Source organism: Phascolarctos cinereus, unplaced genomic scaffold (genome assembly GCF_003287225.1).
Source record: "Phascolarctos cinereus isolate Bilbo 61053 unplaced genomic scaffold, phaCin_HiC Scaffold_1;HRSCAF=81, whole genome shotgun sequence".
Taxonomy (NCBI): Eukaryota; Metazoa; Chordata; class Mammalia; order Diprotodontia; family Phascolarctidae; genus Phascolarctos; species Phascolarctos cinereus.
Window position 1 is genome coordinate 141,684,462 of NW_027555514.1, and position 25,390 is coordinate 141,709,851.

Genomic DNA, 25,390 nt, shown 5'->3' on the forward strand with positions numbered 1-25,390 from the left:
TCTCCCTCTGGGCAAATAACTGCTAGATGTCATGGACAATAGAGAAATACCTTTCTCTCCCATGCAGAGATGCTCTTCACAAAGTACGCCCAAGCCTCAACCTGCTCTGGAACTCCTGGATTACCCTTAAGGCCTAAATATTTAAAGCATGTCCTGAAAAGCATGTCCAATTTTTGTTTGACCAATGAGATTTCTTCCTTTAATTCACTCTGGGAACTGGTTTCAAGCTCTTAAAGGTACAGAGGAACTTAACAACTTGTTAGCACATTAACACCTCATTATCTCTGTTATATCAATTGAGCTGGTAATGCGGGAAAAACTAAATAACTCTTACATAGGTAATCATTCATTTCCTTTGCTAAGTATAGTTGTAGGTCTCAAAAAAGGAAAGAGAGTTCCTTCTGAAATATCTGAATGAGCTTGATTTCTACTGGGAAAATTCTAGAAAGGCAATAACTATTCCTAAAAACATTAGTATATCTATATTATGACAGGTCATACTAAACTAACTTCATTTCCTTTTTCCCAGGGTCACTAGCTGTTCAGTGAGGGAAGTGTCATGAACATAGCTTATACTTAGATTACAGCAACATATTTGATGAAGTCTTACATACTGTACTTGTGGATAAGATGGAGATATATGCGTTAGATGATTAGTTGTTAGGTGGATTTAGAATTGGTTGAATGTATGAATCCAAAGAGTAGTCCTCAATGGGCTTTTGTTTGTTAATTTGGAGGGAGATCTTTAGATTGTGTGCCCACAGATCTGTCCTTTGGCCTGTGGTGACCAATGCTTTTTTTATTAATGATTTCATTGAATGTGCAAATGGAATGCTTATAAAATTTACAGATGACATGAAGCTTTGAAATAAACCTACCATATTTAGTAGCAATCAGGATCCAGAATAATTTTAATAGGCTACAATGTTAATCATTATAATTAAATATAATAGGAATAAAAGTAAGGTCTTACACTTGGTTTCAGAAAATCATTTTCAGAAATAAAGTATGTAGTGTGTGTGTGTGTGTGTGTGTGTGTGTGTGTGTCTAGGTCTAGACAACATTTCCCAAGAGGTGGAAAATTAAAGATTTGGGGGTTTTAGTGGCCTGAAAGATCAATATATGTGAACAGTTTGATACAGTAGCCAAAAAAAGCTTATGCCATGCTAGGCTATACAAAATGTTTATAATGAGGAAGGTCATCATTCCACTATACTCTGTCCTCCCCAGGGCACATTTGGAACATCATATTCAATTCCAATTAATAAATTTTAAGGAAAGTCAGTGAAAAGCTAGAACATTTCCAGGAGAAGGCAATCAAGTGGGTTAAAATGCTATATAATGTGCATATAAGCATCAGTTGAAAGAACTGGGGATGTTTAACCTGGAAGAGAAAATTTTAGACAATGATAGCTCACTTCAAGTTTTTGAAGAACTATCATGTGGAAAAGGAATTATATTTATTCTCCTTGGTCCCAGAGATCAAAACTTGTAGTAATACATGGAAATCACAGAGAGGCAGATTTTCAGACTGCTGTAACAATAAGGTCCCTAATGATTACTTATCTAAAAGTGGAGTGAGCTGTCATTGGGGAAGTGGGCTGTCCCTCACAGGAGGTTTTCAAGCAGAGACAAGAGGATGCTTTGTTACAGAAAAGATAATGGTCAGGTACAGCTAGGCTCTGAGGTCTCTTCTCACTCTTTCATTCCATGATTCTTAAATCTGGACTACCAGTTCCCTTTGTTTCTCCACTTTCAGGGAGATAATATGATCAGCAAAGTATGTCAAAAATCCCTTGAATATGACTGTCGTAAAGACTGATTATGAAGGACAAACCAGGAAACTGTGAGAATTAATGGAGAACTGCTAAAAATGAATGCAATCTGATGATATAATTTTAGAAGCAGACTTGCAATAGACATCCTGATAGCGGAAGTCTTCTATCACTAACTTATCTTACCATTGTGCTTTTTTTTGGTAATTTGTAATAAATGCTGGGACAAACTCAGGAACTATATGAACAAAATTACAAAACCCCTTTAACACAAAGAAAGTCAGATCTAAACAACTAAAGCGATATTAGTTGCTCATGGGCAGGCTGAGCCAATAAAATAAAATGACAATTCTACCTAAATTAATTTACTTATTCAGTGCCATATCAATCAAACTACCAACATTTTATTTTATAAAGCTGAAAAAAATCATAACAAAATTCATCTGGAAGAATGAAAGGTCAAGAACATCAAAGGAATCAATGAAAAAAAAAATATGAAGGCATGTGACCTAGCAGTACCAGATCTCAAACCATATTACAAAGTGGTAATCATCAAAACAATCTGGTATTGGCTCAGAAATAGAGCGGTGGATCAGTGGAATAGATTCGGTTAATAATACACAGTAATAAATGACCACAGTAATCTAGTGGCAAAAACTAGGTATAGACCAACATGTTGGGTCATGTACTGAGATAAGGTCAAAATGGGTACATTATTTTGTACAAGCATTTTATATTGTCCGCAGTTCTTTTAAATGGAATTTCTCTTTCTATTTCTTCCTGCTGGACTTTGTAGGTAATATATAGAAATGCTGATGATTAGTCAGGTCTTATTTTATATCCTGCAACTTTGCTGGAGTTGTTAATTATTTCATCTAGTTTTTCACCTGATTCTCTAGGATTCTCTAAGTATACCATCAGATTGTCCACAAAGAGTGATGGTTTTGTTTCCTCATTGCCTATTCTAATTCCTTCAATTTCTTTTCCTTCTCTTATTTCTATAGCTAGTATTTCTAGAACAACATTGAATAATTGTGGTAATAACAGGCATCCTTGTTTACATCCAGACCTCGTTGGAAACGTTTTTCTAACTCATCCCTATTACAGATAATGCTTGCTGATGGTATTAGATAAATACTACTTAACATTTTAAGGAAAGCTCCATTTATTCCTATGCTTTCTAATGTTTTTAATAGAAATGAGTGTTGTATTTGTCAAAAATATTTTTCTGCATCTATTGAGATAATCATATGTTTTTGTTGGTTTGTTATTGATATGGTCAATTATGCTGATAGTTTTCCTAATATTGAACCAGCTCAGCATTTCTGGTATAAATCTCACCTGGTCACAGTGTATAATCTTTGTGATATATTTCTGTAATCTCCTTGCTAGTATTTTATTTTTAAAAGTTTCATTAATATTCATTAGGGAAATCAGCTTACAATTTTCTTTCTCTGTTTTTGGTCTTCCTGCCTTAGGTATCAGCACCATATTTGTGTTGTAAAGGGAATTTGGTAGGACTCCTTATTTTCCTGTTTTTTCCAAACAATTTATATTGTATTACAATTAATTGTTCTTTAAATGTTTTGGTAGAACTAACTTATGAATCTATCTGCTCCTGAGGTTTTTTTCTTAGGGAGCTCAGTTAGGTTAGTTCAATTTTTGTTCAATTTCTTTTTCTAAAATAGGGTTATTTAAGCATTTAATCCCTTGTTCTGTTAATCTAGGCAATTTATATTTTTATAAATATCCATATATTTTACTTAGATTGTCTTGATTGTTATTTCCTAATGAGAAAAGGAGGACCCCATGTTTTACAATCCTAGGTTTGACTCTGTTCTCACCAAATGCCAGTTCCACAGTAGCAAATAGCAAGTAAGTTTTTTCAAGTTGACAGCAAAACAAAAATCAGAGAAAATATACAGACAATAAAGACTGAAGGGGCTTCTTCCTCCAAAGAGGGAGCTAACTCAGTTCAACTAAGAGGGAGTCTCAGATCTCACCCAAAGGGGAATTCCCCTTTGTTTCTAATGCTAAAGATGTGAATAGAGAACATAATCAAAGTTCTACATGTCGGCTTCTTCCTAGAGTCTTTTTTTTCCTCCCTTTTTTGACCTGAAGAGAGGTTGGCATTACCCATCTTTTTCTCAAACATAAAAGCCAGAAGGGCTGAAAGAGAAAAGAGCAGATCTCTTTCCTTCTAGCATTGACCTTGCCTCACATGTAGGTATGGGGCATTGATCTCCACAAATGAGGAGAAATTCCTATACCAATGGCTTTTGGAGCTATGGTTATGCTAATAATCTACATATGGATATGTAGGCAGTTGAGGACACTAAATATTATTTCTGCCCCATTTACTTGGTATTTTTCTTCTGAGAATTATTGGATACCTCTTTCATTATTCTTTCCACATGGAAAATGTTGTTCTTAGTCTCTGGTTTTATCCTTTCGAATCTTTTCATTTTGGCAGTCAGCTTTCTGTTCATCTCATTATTAAACAAAATATTTCCTCCCTTCTCCAAGACTCCGATACTTCTCACCAGATGTTGATTACCCACTTTCCTATATTAAGCAGTTTTGTTCTCAGACAGAAGGTCCCTTTCCATACTTAGCATCTTACCCCTGTAGTTTTACTTATTTCCATTATCCACGATGAGTGGGATTGAGACAAATAAAAACTCAGAGGTATCTCCAGGTAGAAAACAGAAGGTTTTATTCTAGCAACTCTCGCAGGAGAGTTAGGCATCTCCTACCCAGGTCAGACTGGTGTAAAGAGGCCCAGCACAAACAGCAGCAAGCAGTTATATAGTCTTAGACAAACCACTCCAAAAAGCCCCCCTCCCTACCTGTTTGTCTCAATCTCTTTATCCTCATTGGCTGAGGCAAGAGACCTCACACTATGTTTAGAACCCAAGAAATACATTTTATTCAAAACTAGCTTGGGAGTTAGAGGATTGCCTTATTTGGTAAAGTTAAGGCACAAAACAACAAAGGGGGTGGTTACAAAATGGGGGGGGTGGGCAGCTGGTGCACAACCCCCTTCCCCAGAGACGAAAGTGAAACTTAGGCCCAGCTCATGCTGAAGGCTTACTACATTCATGGAGCATGGCTTACATCTTACATGAGAAACTTTCACTTCTCCCATACAATGATCTCTCCAAAGTGGCTGGGTTTGCTTAATTTAGGTTATGGTTTGCCCCATAATAATCCTTTAAGATGAGCAAGACTTTTTCTTTGTACATGAGTACAAGCTATGCAGTTTTTCAGCAATCATCATCACCATCATCATCATCACCATCATCATCACAATAATGATCAGCAATCAATAGTCATAATTAAAACAATGCAAATTAGTGATGCACAATGTATAATTAATTAATCCTAAAGCCACTCACCAACATTTGTCATTTTGAATTTTAGGGGCTTATTTCTTACTATTACTTTGCCTTTTTTTTTTAAGACAACCAGAAGGCAAAGTGGTTAAAGTGCTAGGCCTGGAGTTAGAAAGACATGAGTTCAAATGCCGCATCAGACACTACTGTGTGACCCTGGGCAAACCACTTAACCTCTGCTGCCTTGGTTTCCTCATTTGCAAAATGGATCTAATAGCACCTACCTCACAGGATTGTAGCTCGGGCAGTGCAGAGCCTGGAGTCAGGAAGACTCATTTCCCTAAACTCAAATCTGTCCTCAGATGCTTACTAGGTGTGTGACCCTGGGCAAATCTCTTAACCCTATTTGCCTCAGTTTCCTCATGTATAAAATAAGCCAGAGAAGGAATGGTAACTGCTCCAGTATCTTTTCCAAGAAATCCCAAAGTGAGGTCACAAAGAGTCGGATATAACTGAAAAACATCTGAACTGGGGGCAGCTAGGTGGTACAGTGGATAGAGCTCTGGCCTTGGAGTCAGGAGGACCTGAGTTCAAATCTGGTCTCAGACACTTAACACTTATTAGCTGTGTGACCCTGGGCAAGTCACTTAACCCCAACTGCCTCACCAAAAAGAAAAAAAAAGACAACTGAACACAAGGTTGTTGTATCAACTAAGATAAAATTGTTAAAGCACTTAGCACAGTGCCTGGTATATAGTAGTCACTTAATAAATGTTTGTTCCTTTTCCATTTTTAGTACTATGATGATTAGCAGCCTTGTCACAGCAACTAGACAGGAATGGTAATCTGGGAAAACACAGACTATGCAAGTGGGAAACCTAATAGATATGGCATCAATTTTAGTGGATAATGATGAGCTTTTGCCAAGTTAACATGGGAGGAAACGCTTTCTGGCACATATTCTGCCACGGAGGGAAGGCTCTGCTGCACATTATACTCACTATAATAGAACTGATTGCTGCTAAGAAAAGGTGGCTTAGATGCCGCTAGGTGGCACAATGGATAAAGGGCCAGCCCTGGAGTCAGGAGGATCTGAGTTCAAATGTGGCCTCAGACCAAACACTTGATACTTACTGGCTGTGTGACCCTGAGCAAGTCACTTAACCCCAATTGCCTTAAAAAAATTTTTTTTAATTAAAAATTAGAAAAGGTGACGTAGAGGAGGCAGCCATACCTGCTATAAGGAATTCAACAGCAGATTACATGGCTCTTACATGTCACAAGCTCAGCTGAAGGAGGCAGGATTAACTTTGACGTCATACCGATTGGCAAAATAGAGCGTGGGCATGGTAGCTGATCAGCAAGCATTTGAGGCTCACTTATTTCCATCGCTTCCCAGTCCCAGGGAATGAAGGCAGGCCTATTTAAGATAGCATCAGAATCTCAGCTGACACTCTCAAACTGAGACAAGCAACAGGCATTGGTAAAGTGTAAAGCACTGTGCTAGGCCGTGGGGATGTGTTCGAAAAATGGAACAATCCCTACTCTTAGGGAGCTTATATTCTAATGGGGAAGACAACAAATACATATCAAACTAAATATAGCATAAATGTACAGTTTAATAAATAAATATGCACACAGTTCTAAGTAAGCTAGAGTCAATACAGTGAAGGTTCATTATCTCCATAATGTAATGATACAAGATTGTGGAATTTGGAGAACTCTTGCACTCATGGTGATCTTGGGATTGTCCTTATGGGCAAGTTTGTGTGACTTTCTGTAGCGTCTACAATTCAGGGAGTTTGCCACCATTTCTCATTCTCAGAGAAAAATATTCCCTGCTCAGGGCCTCAGTTATCTTGCCAAATGATCAGCAAAAGTAACCAGCAGCGCAAACCAGCCTTCTCAAGTTACTGCAGAAATCAACTTGTGATCAGTAGTGACCGCAGGCTTAGCTGAATTACCAAAAGCCTAAGCAATGTCGGGAGCAGCTAGGTAGGGCAGTGGATAGAGCATCAGGCCCTGAGTTAGGAAGGTCTAAATTCAAATCCAGCCTCAAATACTTATGAGCTGTGAGGCCCTGGGCAAATCACTTCATCCTTATTTGCTTCAGTTCCTCATCTGTAAAATAGGGACACAGTGGAGAAGGAAATGGCAAACCACTCCAGTATCTTTGCCAAGAAAATTCCATGGACAATGTCCACGGCGTCACATAGAATTGGACACAATTAACTGAAAGACTGAACAATAGCAACAAACAATGTCTGTTTAGCCTACCTGCTTGAAATCTGTGATCCAGTGATTCAGGCAGTGATTACCATCAGTCTTTCCTTTTGAAACTGTGCCATTCATGGTATTGAACAAATGGCATACCAAGAACGTGACTTGATCCCGGGGTAATAAATCTCCTTTTCATCTTTCTAATAAAAATTGGATGTGTCTGTAGTGATCCTATAGGTTGTGGTAGCAGCCACGATTGAAAGAATACTCACACTTTCCTCAGGGCAACTGGCCGTGGTGATAGGAAGGATTGTGATTGATTTATGGTTTCTGAATCTTTGTCTAAATTCCCTGAGGGAATAAGAAATGTTGGCATGAGAATCAAGGACCGGCTATGTTTGGAATGAGGGGGTCATCTAAGGTCAGTAGAAGCTGGGAAGCAGCCACATAAGTGTCTTGAAGGGAAGATAAACATTTTTTGTTCAGCTCTTAAGTCCCCATTGCCTAATAGTTGGTGTTAATAACTTTTTATCTATGAGTACCTATCACAGGAATTATAAGATTCTACCACTAAAATATACAGAAGTCCTGTGCTCCACATCAGCTATTCTGTAGGCTAGTAAAAGTCTCTACTTTCTTTATTGTAGCTCCCTTTGTCCTTTGCAGTCTCACAATTATGGCTTTTGAAGGCTTGGAGAAGAGAGTCAGGAGCTAGGGAAAAAGAAGAAGCTAGGAGTGAGAGGAGAAAGGCATAGGGTGCCTGAAGATGTTAGGAAGAAGATTCAAAGTCAACCAAAGAAACAAATTCTGAATGGTTAAAGAGTTAGGAAGAGTGAATCAGCAGAGTCCAGTAGATCTGAAGCTAAGGAAGTAGAGAGAATATAGTAGGAGGAGATCAAGTCAATAAATTCAGGAACATTCAGTAGGCGCTTCCTGTGTGCCAGACACTGTGTTAAGTGTTGCAACAATGTAGAACAGTGAGAATGTTCTAGTGTTAAATACTATAGAAAATTCAAGGAAGATGAGAACAGAAAGGTAGGATTTGGTAGCTGGGAGACTTTTAGTAACTTTTGAGAGAATAGTTTCAGTCAAGTAGGGGTAGGTACAGAAGTCCAATTTCAAAGGGGTGAGGAGAAAATAGAGGATGAGGAAAGGGACAAAATAAGATAAATTTTTTATCAAGAAGGTTGGCAGTAAAGGGGAGGAGAGAAAGAGATGAACAGTAGCTGAATGTGGTAGTAGGATCAAAGGAGGATTTTTATTTATTTTTAAGATTGAGGAAATCTCAGAGTGTTTTTTAGTTAAATGGAAAGGAATGAGAGAGGAAGAGGTTGAAAATTCATGAGGGAAAGAGATGACTGCTGAATCAGCACCTAAGAAGGATTGGACTTTGAGAGAGGAGTTAACCTGAGCAAGAGCAGAAAGAGACAGATAGGGAGGCTGAGAACTATGGTGGAAGGAGGTAAGGGAACCGGAAGAGGTCATGTCCAATAGCCTCAACTCCATTAAGTGAAGTAAGAGGCTAAGTAAATTGTGGGAGTAAAATTGAAAAAGTCTTGTAGAGAAAAAGGTTTGTAGCAGTTGCTGTGGTGAATAATATAGAAAATCCGTAAGAGTAGAGTTGCAGGCCTGCTAAGCAGCAGTGAGGGCCCCCTAATGATGCAATGTACTATAAATTTATAGTATCATCATACATTCAGTAAGCAAAAATTTTATTAAGCAATTATGATGCACTAGGCACTGTACCAAGCACTGAAGATAGAAAGACAAAAATAAATAAATAAATAAAAAGCCCCTTCCCTCTGCAGGCTCGCTTTGTAACAATAGCAGATGCAGGTGTCTGGCGTCCCTTGAAAGATGCAGCTGGCCTGCCTATAGTCACTTCCTCTTAAGCTCTTGTCTCTGGAGATTAATCAGCCACACCTGGTTACAATTCACTAATTTTTTCTCCTATAAGCAATATGATGACCCCTCTGACCCCCTCCTCTGCTGACTCAAGGAGTTTACATTAAATGAAAAGTTGGGAGTGCAATCACAGTTACTCAGAGCCCCTAGTCAGGATTGGCTTTCTGACTTGTTTATATGTATCTCTAGCTAGGTAAGATTGGTTTCCAAAAGTGTTTGGGTAGAGAAGTGATCAGAGAGACAGCTAAAGCCAGGATTTGGTTCACTGGGACATGTGTTCTGCCCTAGCTCCTGCACTGTCTTCCCTACACCCAGCTCACTATGGCATCCTCTTTTGTGTGGTAACCCACGTTGGACACCAGTGGCATTGTCCTTAGGGCCTGGGGGGTGATCATGTTGGTCCTTCCTGGATTTTCTTCAGTGTCCATTCTGCTGTGCTAATTGAGTATATGGCTTTTACTGAGAATCATTTTACTGGGAGTGGTCCTCAAAAAAATCTATCCACTTTATAAACAAGTGAGCTACCACTGCTCCTTTGCTACTGGCCTTTCTCTTCCTTGAAGCTTTTCATTCTGCCAGGTCTGGCTCAACAGGACACTCTCTGTTCCACTCCCAAGAATTTGGTAATGCCCCTTTATCCCACATCTATTATGTAAGGTCCCTTCTCTTTACCTTCCCCTTCCTTCTTGGGGTTCCTCTATTTCTTTCACTTTAGGAGCTGAGAGTGTTGTTGGTTGTCTTCTAGGATGGGGTGGGAAGAGGAGGGCTTCAGTTATCTGTTTTGCTCAGTTGTTTTACCCCTGTTAGTGGAGGTTGCTATACTTTACCCTTCCCAGTACCTTGGTTGTCTCTGCCAGTAACCATAAAGCAAAGGTGTTTCTCTGAGGGAAAAAAGAAGTGAGAAGAGTATGTCTGGTATCTGTTCATGGGAAGGCACTGGGAGGAAGGGAAAATTGGAAAAAGGACAGACTTAGAACATGAGTCGGTCATTGAAGAGATGGATACAATCAGTGGCTTCAGCACAAGTCTTCATGCTATAAACGTGGTGCCTGTTAGACTTAAGGCTCTCCTTGATGTCTTCTTTCTCTTTCTCAGCTCAGCCATACTTTTTCTTTCTCCTTTCTTCTATTGCCCCCAATGCCACTGATTCAAGCTCAGTTCCTGAGCCTCCTCTCTGTTTCTTGCTCTCTCCTCCCAAGTCCTTCTCCAAAGACATTTTATTGTAGCAGAAAAATTCTGCCCTCCAGTTCTGTTCCCAAGAAAACTCTCTCTCTTCTTGAACTGGGAAAAATACAATTGCCAGAGATCTTTAGAAATTTAGGACTCCTTTCATAGGGTAGCCAGTCCAACCTCAGTCAGAATGACTTACATATTCTATTGGGGAAAAGCAATAACACAGATCATAGGATTATAGATTTAGAGCTTGAAGGAATCTCAAGAGGTCATCTAGATCAATCGCCTCATTTTACAAATGAGAAAACTGAGGCCCAGAGAGTGACTCGCCCAGAATCACATAGCTAGTAAATGTCTAAGTCAGATAAGGGGAGAGAGATAGGGACTGGACCTGATTTCATTGGTATAGGGAACTCTAGGGTGATGAAACCATCTCTACCAATGCAACTTGGCACCTTCTCTGCAACCTATAGTCTTAGAGAGTTGCCTCAAACAGAGTTTAAGTGACTTGCCCCAAGTCACATAAGTATGTGTCAGAGATGGGACTTGAACCTATGTCATTTTGGATTTTTTAGACTGGTTTTCTATCCCCTATGCCATGAGGTGGGGAGAAGCAATGAGGCAGTGGCAGCTGCAGGGAATCAGGGTTTGTTTCAGGTGATAGGTGATACTTAAGCTGAGAGCCTTGAAAGAAGTGAGAGATTTTAAGAGGCAGAGGTAAGGAATATGGGTATTCCAGTTATAGGACAGACCTTGCAAAAAAGACATGAAGAAAGGAAATGAAATGTCATATGTGAGGAAATAGTAAGATTAGTGGAGCTTAGCATGTGAGGGAGAGTAATAGATAATAAGCCTCGATCAGCAGGCTCAAACCAGATTATGAACAGTTTTCAATGTCAAACAGATAAATTTGTATTTTCTCTTACAGGCAGTATGGGCCCACTGAAGCTTCTTGACCAGAGGAGTGACATGGCCAAACCTGTGCTCCAGGTATATCAATTTGGCATGCATATGGAGGAAAGACTGTAGAGAGGATTCAATTAAGGAGCCAATTTGGAGACTATTGCCAGTACGTAGTCCTGGTGAGAGATGATATTGATCTGAGGGGGTGGCTTGAAGGACAGACACTTTTACAAAAGATCTTGTGACTGTAGAATTTACAATATTTGGAAACAAATTGGATATTGGGGATAAGAGGATGAGAGAGAAGGTAGAGTCAAGGATGATCCCAAATTTGAAAACCTAGATAAATGGAAAGATGGTGGTGTCCTCAGTAGAAACAGGGAAGTTAGGAAAATGGCAATGTTGGGAGAAAGATAATGAGATTTGCTATAAACATGACATGTGGATTTAAGATGCCTACTGGACATCCAGTTTCAAATGTCTAATAGTTTAAGATATAGGACTATAGCTTAGGAGACAGACTGTGTAGCATTCAATCTGTGGATATTTTCCCAACTTTCATTCACATTAACATTAACAGGTTGAGCCTCTAGAGTGTGATACTATTATCCCTCATAATCCTAGGGGTAAGCCTGAAGATTAATGGGGCATTTTAGTATTGTCTCTCTGTGATTCCTTACCAGTGTGCGTACCATTAATGATCGGCCAGAATTAATTTGCTTTTAGGACGGGTATTTTCTAAGCAAGTATAGCAAGCACATTTACTATAGAAACTTCCCTCCTAACCAGAGAAGCACTCTCCCCTTCCACACACATGGTCTTTGGGGAAAATAGGTGGCACAATGGATAGAAAGCCAGGCCTGGAGTCAGGAAGACCTGAGTTCAAATCTGGTCTCAGACATTTACTAGCTATGTGAGTCACTCAACCCTATTTATCTCACTTTCCTCATCTGTAAAATTATCTGGAGAAGGAAATGGCAAAATAGAGAAGAAAATTCCAAATGAGGTCACAAAGAATCAGACATGACTGAAAAAAGAATAAACAACAATAACAGAGGCTCAAACTTTGGTAACATGTGACCAAAAGGTTTATAGTCCTGGGTTCATAGTTGTGGGTTACTGGATGTTTTTTCCTCCCCTTCATGGAGTCCTTATACAATTCTCCTTAGATGTAGCTCTCTGCTAAATCCTGAAAGTCAGTGGTCTTGCAGAGTCCTGAAGCTACATTTTCTTGGTGTTTCTAGTTTGTCCCCAATGTGTCTCTCAGCTCTTGATGCAGACACTGCTGTTAGCCACTGGTACTCCAGGAATATAGCTATACTGAAGACAATGCTGCTTTCTCCTATGGACACTGCTACCAGTTCTGTGAATAACTCTAGATTTTTAGAACTTTATAAAATTTACAAAGTTGTCACCCAATCACTGACAGAAGGGGGAGGGAGGAAGGGAGAAAACACACACACACTCACTGTCTCTCTGTCTCTTTCTGCCCCTGTCTCTCTTTCTCTGTCTCTCTGTCTGTTTTTCTCTCTCTGTCTCTCTCTCTCTCTCTCTGTGTTCCTTAACCACTAGATTTGACCACTATTCAGCTATCGGGTTCTGAGCTACTTTGGGCTTTTATATATATAAGTCCCCCCCCACACACACCTATCTTCTTCAATCAATCACAACATATTTCCTGTGTGGAGTTATCCAATGACTCAAATTCCCTATGATCCTTTCAGATTGATTAATAGTTTGTTCACATTCAGTTCACTTTGACTGACTGATTGATTCAATTGAGATGTCTGGACCTTCTGTGATTAATTGAGCTGGGGCTAGATCCTCACCCTTACAGATAGATATATAGATCTGGGAATCATAGTGATGATAGCTAAACCCATGGGAGGTGATAAAATCATCAAAAGAGAAACTGTAGTGAGAAAATAAAAAAGGAGACAGTCCATAACAGAGCTCAGGGTGCACCTACAATAAAGAGGCTGTTCTTGTGTCGTTTCGGTCATGTCCGATTCTTTGTGGCCCCATTTGGGGTTTTCTTGGCAAAGATAATGGAGCGGTTTGCCATTTCCTTCTCCAGCTCATTTTACAGATGAGGAAACTGAAGAAAATGGGGCGAACTGATGGGGTCACACAGCTAGTGTGCATCTGAGACCAGATTTGGACTCAGGAAAATGAGTCTTCCTGATTTGGGGTTTAGCACTCTATCCACTTCAACACCTAGCTGCCCACAATAATTTCTTATTGTGGAATTGCTTATTGTAGGAGTTGTGAAATCAGTGTCCTGGGGGTAGGGTGGTGACAGGGCTCAGGAAAAGGATTTGAAACTGGAAAGGTGAGAAGTTGTCTAGTAAAACCTCCTTATTTTATAAACGAGGAAATGGAGGCTTAGAGAAATTAAGTGACTTGTCCATGGCCATACATTTATAAATATAAGAGGTGAAATTTGAACCTGGGTGTTCCTGCCTCCAATTCCGGCTTGATATCAACCATATGCTGCCATACATCATGCTACCATTCTCACAATGGGATGGGGCTGTCAAAACCAGAGTAGATCTAGGATGCCTACATCCCTTCTTTCCTCAACCATTCATTCCTGCCAATCCTGATGATTTCTCTCTCTCTCTCTCTCTCTCTCTCTCTCTCTCTCTCTCTCTCTCTCTCTCTCTCTTTCTCTCTCTCTCTCCCTCTCATACACACACACACACAACACACACACACACACACACACACAGAGTTGTGAAATTTGTCTTCAGTGTTATGTTTCTCCTTCTCCCTCTAAACCTCCCTGTGTCCCTCCCATAGTCATAGTCAACCAGCACATATTTAGTAGCTATTATATACGAGGCACTGTACTAAGCCCTTTAGAAATCCTTTAGAAAGGGGCAGCTAGGTGGCACAGTAGATAGAGCTCCAGCCTTGGAGTCAGGAGGACCTGAGTTCAAATCTGACCCCAGACACTTGAAACTTACTAGCTACGTGACCCTGGGCAAGTCACTTAACCTCAATTGCCTCACCAAAAAGAAACAAAAAATCCTTTAGAAATAAAGCCTCTCAGGTGATTCTCACAACAACATTGTGAGGTAAGTGCCATGATTGTCCCCATTTTACAGATGAAGAAACTGAAGCAAACAGAGGATAAGTGGCTAGCCCAGAGTCATATAGCTAGTGTCTAAAGCTGGATTTGAATTCAGTTCTTCCTGAGTCCAGGCCTAGTGCTCTATCCACTATGCCACTTAACTACCCAAAAAACCTGGAACACACTTTCCTACAAATATACACACCATCAGTGAAGAGAGTAGACATACATAGGGATAACACACGAGAGACACATATTTGGGACACTTGTCCAGGACACGTACACTGTGGGACAATTCATGTCTCAAGTATGTCAGGATCGCCGGGGTTTTTGGTGAGCAACTCCAAGTATGAATAGGCCAGTGACAGAATGTGAACATTCTAATTCTCATGTGATGCTTTGATAAAATGAATGGACTTTTATAATCATGTTTCTCTTTCTCTGGGGATGACTCATTCCTACCTAGTCACAAGGTTATATTTGACCTGAAAAATGTTCCCCACTCATTTTGAACCTGTATGCTATTTCTCTTTCATCTACTCTAGTCCTTCTTCTACTCTAAATCTTTAAAAGATGTCAACCAAATTTGTGGGATATTTGGCTAGCATCTACTTCTGAAAGACTGTATTCAACCAGGCTGACTCATAAAGGGATTGTTTTACATATCTCTAATAATAGATGATTTCTGGTAATAACGCAGGTGCGGTTTGGGTGAAGTGGTGACTGTCTGCAGGATTTTGCAAAAAAAAAAAAACAAAACCCAAAACATTTGGAGAGTACAGGACACTATCACCAGATAACTATATTTAATTGAAACAATGATGATTGTAAGTATTGAGAGCTTGCTCTGCACACAGTAGTCGTTAAATAAATGTTTGTAGTACAAATGAATGAATAAATAAATAAATTCTTCCATCATCTTTATTTGCCTTCATAGTGTGATAAATTTTATTATCCTCTTGTCCACACTATCACAAAGTCCAGAGAGCCATCATAATGTAGAAGATGAAGGAAATCAGAGAAGACCTGGGTTCCTACCATGAATGTATTATATATTGGCTACATACTAGTTGTTACCATAGGCAAGTTACTTAACCTTTCAAGATCCCAGGCAACTCTTTAAGACTAAGTTAGAGACTTAGCTAAATTATAGAACAGTTGCCAATTTGGATTTCCACCATGGGAATTTTATACATTGATGAAATCAGAGATCTATAACCCCATCCCCCCAATCCCCTAAATTACAAAGTCTAACAAGATATAGTGGATAAAGTGTTAGACTTGGAGTCAGGAAGACCTGGGTTTAAATCCCACCTTGGACACTTGTTAACCATGTATCATCATTTAAGCCCTCTGGACCTCAGTTTCTTAATATGTAAAATGAGGGGGTTAGATTCCTAAAATCTCTTCTACCTCCAAATCTATGATCATATGATCCCTATAAGACACTTTAATAGCTAACTCTATACAAAATACATAAAATTCTCTGCAAAACTTTTTTTTAAACATGCTTCAATAGTATTTTATTTTTTCCCAATTACGTATCAAGACAACTTTTAGCTTTCATTATCACAAAATTTTACAAAATCGAGTTCCAAATTCTTCTCTCTTCCCTACCCTCTTTCTAAAATTGTAGGCAATTTGATATGGGTTATACATGTGCTATCGTGTAAAACATATTTCCGTATTAGTCACAGTTGAGAAAGAAGAAACAAATCAAAAGAGAAAAAGCCATGAAAAAGAATAAAGTAAGTTAAAAAAAGTATGTTTTAATCTGCATTCAGAGTCTATCAGTTCTTTATCCGAATATGGATAGTATTTTCCTTTGTGAGTCCTTTGTACTTGTCTTGGATCATAGTTTTGCTGAGAAGAGCTCAGTCATTCGTAGTTGATCATCACACAATGTTGTTGATACTGTGTATAATGTTTTCCTGGTTCTGCTCATTTCACTTTGCATCATATCACACAAGTCTTTCTAGGTTTTTCTGAAATCTACCTTTTCATCATTTCTTTTTGCACAATGGTAATCCATTACATTCATTTACCACAGCTTGTTCAGCCATTCCCCAAGTGATGGACATCCACTCAATTTCCAGTATTTTGCCACTACAAAAAGGGCTGTTGTAAATATTTTTGCACATGTAGGTCCTTTTCCCTTTTTATGATCTCTTTGGGCTACAGACTTAGTAGTGATATTGCTAGGTCAAAAGGAATGCACAGTTTGGTTGTCCTTTGGGCAACTTCCAAATTGCTCTCCAGAATGGTTGGATCAGTTCACAACTCCACCAACAATGCACTAGTGTCCCAATTTCCCCCCATCCTCTCCAACATTTATCATTTTCCTTTTTTTGTCATATTAGCCAATCTGGTAGGCAAGAGTTGTTTTAATTTGAATTTCTCTAATCAAAAGTGATTTAGAGCACTTCTTCATATGCCTGTAGATAGCTTTGATTTCTTCATCTGAAAACTACCTGTTTATATGCTTTGACCATTTATTAATTGGGCAATGGCTTATATTCTTATACATTTGACTCGATTCTCTATATCTTTGAGAAATGAGGCCTTATCAGAGATACTTGTTGTAAAGATTGTTTCCCCAACTTTCTGTTTTCCTTCTAATCTTGGTTGCATTGGTTTTGTTTGTGCAAAAGCTTTTTAATTTAATCTAATCAAACTTATCTATTTTATATTTCATAATGCTCTCTATCTCTTGTTTGGTCATGAATCTGTAACTCACTTAACTTCTACTTCAAGAATTTGGATGCCATACCACTTGGTGCATATATTTTATTATTGATATTATTTCATTGTCTATGGTGCCTTTTAGCAAGATGTAATTTCCTTTCTTATCTCTTTTAATTAGACGTATCAGGATTGTTACCACTGCTTTTTTTTTTTACTTCAGTTGAGGCATAATAGATTCTGCTCCAGCCCCTTACCTTTCCTCTGTGTGTGTTTCTGCTTCAACTGTGTTTCTTGCAAACACATACTATAGGATTCTGGATTCTGGTTTTTGATCCACTTTGCTGTCCCTTTTATGGGAGAATTCATCCCATTCACATTCATAGTTACGATTATTGTTTATTTCCCTCCATTCTATTTTTACACCTATTTATCCTCTCTTTCTTTTTGCCCTTTCCCTCCTCAACAGTGTTTTGCTTTGGTCTACTGCCTCCCCTAGTCTGCCCTCTCTTCTGTGAGTGGCCCCCCCCGCTTTTACTTAATCTCCTCCCCTCCTACTTTCTGGTCATGCAAGGTAAAGTTCTATATTCAACTGATTGTGTATATCATTCCTTCTTTGAGCCAACACTGATGAGAGTAAGGTTCAAGTGATGCCTATTGCCCACCCTCCCATCTTCCCCTCCACTGTAATTGGTTTTTCCCATTTCTTCACATGAAATAATTTACCCCACTCTACTTACCTCTCCCTTTCTACTGTACCTAGTGTACTCCTCTTTCTCATCCCTTAATTATTTTTTATGTCATTCCCTCAAATTCACCTTATGCTTGGACCTTCTATGCTGTACTATTAGTGGTACAATTTTTAAGAATTACAAGTATCATCTCATGTAGGGATGTAAACAATTTAGCTCCATTAAATCCCTCATGTTTTCTTTTCCTTTTTTAGGCTTCTCTTGGATTTTGATATTGGAGACCCGATTTTTTGTTTAATTCTGATCTTCTCCTTATAAATGCTTGAAAACTTTGTATTTCATTGAATGACCATTTTCCCCCTTGAAGTTATTGTGCTTAATTTTGCTGCATAGGTGATTCTTCATTGTAGTCTTACCTCATTTGCTTTCTGAAATGTCATGTTGCATGACCTTAGATTCGCTAAGTCCTGTGTGATCCTGATTGTGGCTCCCCAATGTTTGAATTGTGGCCACTTGCAATATTTTTTTCCTTGACCTGATAGTTCTGTAATTTGGCTATAATGTGTTTTTTTTTTAATTTTGGGATCTCTTTCCTGAGGTGATTGGTGGATTCTTTCAATGCCTATTTTACCTTCTGGTTCCAGGATATCAGGGAAGTGTTCCTTGATAATTTCTTGAAAGATGCTATCCAAGTCCTCCTTTTGATTATGGCTTTCAGGTAGTCCAGTGATTCTGACATTGTCTCTCCTGGATTTATTTTCTGAGTCAGTTGCTTCCCAATGAAGTATTTTACATTTTCTTCTATTTTTTTATTCTTTTGAAATTGTTTGACTGATTCTTGGTGTCTCCTAGAATCATTAGCTTCCACTTGCCCAATTCTAACTTTCAAGGAGTTTTCCTCAGTTAGTTTTTGTACTGCCTTTTCCATTTGGCCAATTGTACTTTTTAAGGAGTAATTTTCTTCAGTGGATTTTTGTACATTCTTTTCCATTTGGCCAGTTCTACTTTTTAAGCCTTGTTTTCTTTTTCCAAGCTGTTGACTTTTTTTTTTCATAATTCTCTTGTATCACTCTCATTTCTTTTCCCAACTTTTCTTCTACCTATCTTATATAATTTTTAAGCCCCTTTTTGAGCTCTTCCATTATATAGGTACTCTAGCCTCCTTGCTGTTCTTCTAATAAGATATCCCATCTCCTGACTGTGCATTTTCACTGGCTGTCCCCCATATTTGAAATTCTGTTTCTATTCACCACTACCTCCTGGCTTTTCTTCAAGGCTCAGAAATATCCACATTCTTCAGGAAGACTTTCCTATTCCTTTTCAATGTTAGTGCCTTTCCTCTGAGATTATCTCCAATTTATTCTGTTTATAGTTTGTTTGTACATAATTTGCCTATTGTCTCCTTCCATTAGAATGCGACCTCTTTGAAAGTAGAAAGTAAGTTTTGCTGTGGTTGTTTTGACTTTCTTTGTATCCTCAGTGCTTAGCATGATGCCTAGCACATACTAAGGGCTTAAAGAATGTTTGTTGTCCTGCCTTGACTCCCTGCCTCATCTAACAATATGCAAATATGCAAAGAATCTATTATTTTATCAGCGTGGGGTACTCTCTATAGAAACTTCCAACACTAATATGTATTACATGTACCACAAACTCTGTATGACTGTAAATAATTCCTATGGTATTATTTCTTTTGCAACACATTCCTCAAAACCACCTGAGTTTCCTTAAATCAAATTATGATAAAGCAGATCACGGAATTATAGGATCATAAATTTAGAGCTAGAAGGAACCTTAGACACCATCATATTTTCTTATAACAATTTCAGTAGAATGTAATCTTGGGGAGCAGGAACTGTTTAGTTTTTTTCATTGTATTCCCAGAGCTTTGCATTATTGTATAAATGTTGGATTAAATTGGACATGTTTAATAGGAGGCTATATTTCTGACTATATAGAATCACAGAATTTCAAAGTTAGAGGGGACTTCAATAGTCATTTGGTCAAATCTGGGCCTGAACAGGACTCCCTTTTAGAAAATCCATAACAAATGGTTATCCATGCCTCCACTATCTTGTATTTGTGAAAATGATTTTTGGACCAACATGTAGGATTTTACATTCATCTGTAGTGAATTTCTCATTTCATTTAGCTCATTGTTCCACTTGCCAATATCTTTTTTTTTTCATCTTGACACTGGGTTAAAATTTGGTCTCCAAGACATAATAATAATTAGCCTTAATGCCATGTTTTAAGTTTTGTAAAATGCTTCACATACATCTTATTTGATCCAATGGTCCTGTGAGGCAAGAGCTACAGGTATTTTTGTTCACATTTTAAATAAGAGGAGACCAAGGCTAGTGAGGTTAATTGACTTGCCTATGGTTACATTGCTAACAATCATTGGTGGTGGAGGTGGGGGTGAGGGCAAGATCCAAATCTGATTACAGATTCAGGGCACTTTCCATTACACATATTGACTTGTAACATTGTTCTGTGAAGAAAGGAAACAAGTATTTATTAAGTGCTATGTGTAAGGAATTATGCTAAGTACCTTACAAACATATTTCATCTGATCTTCACAACATCCCTGTGAGGTAAGTACTATTACCCCCATTTTACAGTTGGGGAAATTATAACATGGGATAATAATTTCCCTGTGAGGAAAACATTTTGTAAACATTGAAGCATTATATAAATTGGAATTATTTTTCATTATCATTATTTTCTCTTAAAGCAGTTCCTCCTTCTGACTTTATTCTTTCAGTCAGTAGAACCATCATTCATTTAGCCTTCCACGCTTGAAACTTCGGGTTCTCCTTGACTTTCTTTCCTCTCATACTCCGTCAGTTACCAAGTTCCATCAATTCACAAAGAATGGATAGGTCCTGAGAGACTGCTAAGAACACTACCCTGTTTTTATAAATGATGCTCTGTGAAGTGACTCACATTAATGGGCAGAAAATCAAGACTTAGTTTGATAATTCCTGAACTCTAATGCAGCAACTCTCAGGGACCTGTGGGGATCTCTGAGACTCTTTCAGAGAATCTTTAAGATCAAAACCATATTCATAATAACACTATGATATTTTAAATGCTGATATGATAAATATCAATAGATAAAACCAAGGGGAGAAGTCCTTAATAATATATACCAGTGGTAAGGGGTTTGTGGTGACAAAGAATTGCAAATTAAGAGGATGTCTATCAATTGGGGAATGACTGAACAAGTTGTGGCATATGACTATGGTAGAATACTGTTGTGCTATAAGAAATGATTAGCAGGATGATTTTAGAAAAACCTAGGAAGATTTACATTAACTGATGCAAAGTGAAGTGAGCAGAACCAAGAGAATATTGGACACAGTAACAGAAATATTGTACGATGATTAACTGTGAATGATTCAAGCTACTCTGATCAATATAATGAACCAAGACAATTCTGAAGAACTTATGATATCCATTTCCAGAGAAAGAACTGATGGAGTCTGAATGCAGACTGAAGCATTCTTTTCTCTTTTTTTTACTTCTTTCGGGTTTTTTTTGATCTATGTTTTCTTTTGCAACATGACTAACATGAAATATGTTTTTCATGACTACACATGTGTAATTTATATTAAATTGCTTGCCTTCTCAAAGATAGATGAGGGGAATGAGGTGGGAAAGAATTTGGACCTCAGTTTTAAAAAAGAAATGTTAAAATTGTTATTACATGCAATTGGAAAAAATATAAAAATTTTAAAATAGAATAATAAGGGTGCAAATAGATGAGTACTACAAAAATAAAACAAGTATAAATTGACTTCAAAAAAATTAAATTAACATCAATTTTAAAGAAGAGTATATGGTACTGAGTGAAGTGAGCAGAACCAGGAGAACAACCAGGAGAACCAGGAGAATAGCTAGAAATCCACTTTGGCTAGAATATAACATATATGCAAAAGAATTATCATGATACAAAACTGCAAAGGTAAGTTGGAGCTAAATCATGGAAGACCTTAAGTGCTTTTCTAAGTAGTTTGTAGTATTATATTTGTAATATTGTTACAGTAGTATTGTGTGAGGCTCAGCTACAATTGACTTAGCTCTTCTCAGCAATACAATGATTCAAGACAATTCCAAAAAATTCATGATGGAATGTGCTATCCACATCCAGAGAAAGAACTATGGAGTGTGAATGCAGATATGAGCATACGATTTTCATTTTTTTGTGGCTTTTCCCTTTTGTTCTGTTTCTTCTTTTACAACATAACTAATATAGAAATATATTTACATGATCGTACATGTATAGCCTATATCAGATTGCTTGCCACCTTGGGGAGGGGGGAAGAGAGAGAGGGAGGAAAAAATTGAAATTCAAAATCTTATAAAAAAATGAATGTTGAAAACCATCTTTACATGTAATTGGAAAAAGTAGAATACCAAAAAAGAAAAATGTAAGGGAGTCCTGGGATCAAAAAGTATGAGCACTGCTGTTCTGGAAGAACTACAAAGAACTTCTATTGATCAAATTCTTTCTCATTTATTCCCTTCACCTTTACAATGAGATCTCCTCAGCTATACCTGTACCTCATATGGTATAGTGGAAGGAACACTGAATAAGGAGTTAAGGAACTTGGAATTGAATCCCACTCTGCTAATAAGTAGTTGTGTAAGCTGGGGCAAATGCTTCAGCTCTCTAGGAATCAGTTTCCACATCTGTCAAATACACTATATGATCTCTACTACATCTTTTAGCTCTGCAAGCCTATTACTCAATTGAGGTAATATTTGGAAAAAGCACTTAGCATCGGCACATGGTAGGCACTAAAGAAATGCTTATTTCCTTCCTTCCCCTAATCTACTTGTACAGTGCTTTTATCTTTTCAAAGTGCTCTCATGTTTATTGTCTTATTTATCTCTGTGGTATTCTCATGTTACATCACCTCTAACTTGTTATATCACATCTTAGTAATAAGAACCTGACAAACTGGTATAGTTGTATCTTAATGTCCAAGGAGCCTGTGGTTACCTGCTAATTACCCATCCTTGGTGATAGCTAGCCCCTGGTGACAGGAAAGAATCTCTTTCTATATCCTAATCATTTTCTTTCCAGTACTTTTCACTATTGCATTTCATCATCAGTTTGATCTCTATTTTGGGGAGGAAGCCATTCATCAATTTGTTTTATATCCTGTCACTTGGATGTCATCTGTCACCTTAAATTCAACATGTCTATCTTTCCCCCTCTAAACCTGCCTTTCCTACCATCTTTATTATTTCAACATTCTTCTACTTTCTATCTACCATCAGGCTCAAATCTATGGTGTTATCTTTGACTTTTCCCTAAACCCTGCCTAATTTCTGTCTCTGAAACATCTCTTGTGTCCAATCCAGTCACTCTGGTTCAGGCTTTCATTATTTCTAGAATGGACTATCGTCATCATCTCCTTATAGCTGTCTCTCTCCTCTCTACTTCAGTTTTCCGATAGCTGACAGATAAGTTTTACTAATGCACAGGTTTCACCTCCCTATTGCCTGTGAGATAAAATACAAACTACTTAGAAAAGCACTTAAGATCTTCCATGATTTAGCTCCAACTTATCTTTGCAGTGTTGTATCATGATAATTCTTTTGCATATATATTATATTCTAGCCCAAGTGGATTTCTAGCTATTCCCCCAGTGTTGTCCTGTCCTTCTATGCCTTCTTGAATATGCCTAGGCCATCATCCATGCCTGGGAATATACTTTCACCAAATCTCTAACTTTTAAAATTTCTTTTCTTTCTTCAAGTCCCAGCTCCATAGCCCATCTCCCTTGAAGTCTTTCTTGAATCTCTCTTCCACCCCCACTCTAAAATTTGCACATATTACTTCTCTAATAAATATTTCTATAATTGAATTCAATTGGACTGTCACTTTCAAAACCCATTGACTTTTACCAGGGTCCATCTGAGAGAATTCATCCATGAATTCAACAAATTACTCAGAAAATTAATTCAACACTCTTTCACCCACATCTAGTTTTTTCAAATTAGTCAGTCCATCATCTCGCTGTTATGAGATAGGCAGTATCACAGGAGAGGGAAGGGAGTGAATAGGAGAGATGTTGTAAAGATAGAATCCCACCTCAGCTTTCTGGAATCATGGTTGATTTTGTCACTGATCGAAGTTTGAAGTCTTTCAGAATTGTTCATTTTTGCAGTGCTGTTGTTAGAATATAAATTGTTTTCCTGGTTCTGAGGCAGCTGGTGGTTCAGCAGATAGAGCTCTGGGCTTGGACTCAGGAAAACCTACGTTCAAATCTATCCTCAGACACTTACTATCTTGGTAAACCTGGGCAAGTCACTTAACCTTGTTTTGCCTCTGTTTCTCATCATAAAATGAACTGGAGAAGGAAATGGCAAGCTATCTTTGCCAAAAAACAAACAAACAAACAAAACCCAAATGGGATCGGGAAGAGTCAGACAACTGAAAAACAGCATGGACGTGTGTTTATACATACATAGAAACATACATATATATGTACATAAATACACACATTTTTATACACACACACATATCACTTAAAGCCATACACAATCTGGCTCCAACCAAATCATTTAGATGAAAGATTCTTAACCTTGGGTCTACAGATACCTTATTTCAAGGGAGGGCTAGCAAATTTGGATGGAAAAGAGAATTGCACCTTTGTTTTCACTAACCTCTAAAATTTAGAATGTTTTGAAAATACAAACACATGCAGTAAACTACAGCAGTGTTATTAGCACCTGACTTTGTCACTAATGGAATCAGAAATTTTCACATATTATACTAGTTGTAGATATCTCAAAAATATTTGTTTATGGTTCCCTGTACTTTGAAATTACTATAGTTGTTAGAATTACTGTTAGATTAGAAGTCTTGTTGACAGACTATATTTCAATATAATTGACTTCCTTTTAATCCTATGTATTTTACTCTATGAATTTACAAACATTATTCTGAGAAAGGATCCATAAGGATACTCCCAAAGAGTCTGACACACAAAAAAGTTGAGAGCCCTTGTTCTAGATTTTTGTTGTTTTTTGTGTTGTTCAGTTGTTCAGCCCTGTCCAACTCTTCTTGACCCTGTGGAACATGGTACACCAGGTCCTCAATCTGAGGGGCTTATCTTCCATGGGATTTTCTTGGCAAAGATACCTGAGTGGTTTGTCATTTCCTTCTCCAGTTGATCACTTTTTGTCAGAACTCACCACTGTGGCCTGTTCATCTTGGATAACCCTTCACTGCATTGCTCATAGTTTCATTGAGCTACATAAGCCCCTCTGCCATGACATGGCAGTGATCCAGGAGGGGTGTTCTACACTTAACTTCAAATTATTTCCCTTCACACATACATATGTTTTAGTTAAAGTGCCCTCTTACTAACTGTTCCCTGCACTCTCTAGTCTCTGTGCTTTTACATAGGCAAAGGCCTGGAATGTTCTCCTTCCTCAGCACCACCTCTTACAATCTTTAACTTCCTTCAAGGCTCAGATCAGGTACCACTTCCTATGGAAAATCTTGTGTGATCCTCCTGGGTGTTAGCACTCTTTTCCTCCTCAAATTATCTTGTTTTTACTACCTCGTGCATTTTTTTTTATCTCCAGTACTTTGCTTGTAGCATT

At 38.0% G+C, this 25,390-nt stretch overlaps 1 long non-coding RNA gene across 2 annotated transcripts in view; it reads left to right on the forward strand.

Moving 5' to 3' along the window:
- The window catches only part of LOC144457140 (uncharacterized), a 96,657-nt gene that overhangs the window by 64,343 nt on the left and 6,924 nt on the right, over nucleotides 1-25,390 (forward strand). The window contains exon 2 of one of the 2 annotated variants that reach the window (XR_013486499.1): nucleotides 11,337-11,490. This is a non-coding gene — a long non-coding RNA (uncharacterized LOC144457140). The remainder of the gene's footprint in view (nucleotides 1-11,336; nucleotides 11,491-25,390) is intronic. The other variant, XR_013486498.1, reaches the window with a different exon arrangement.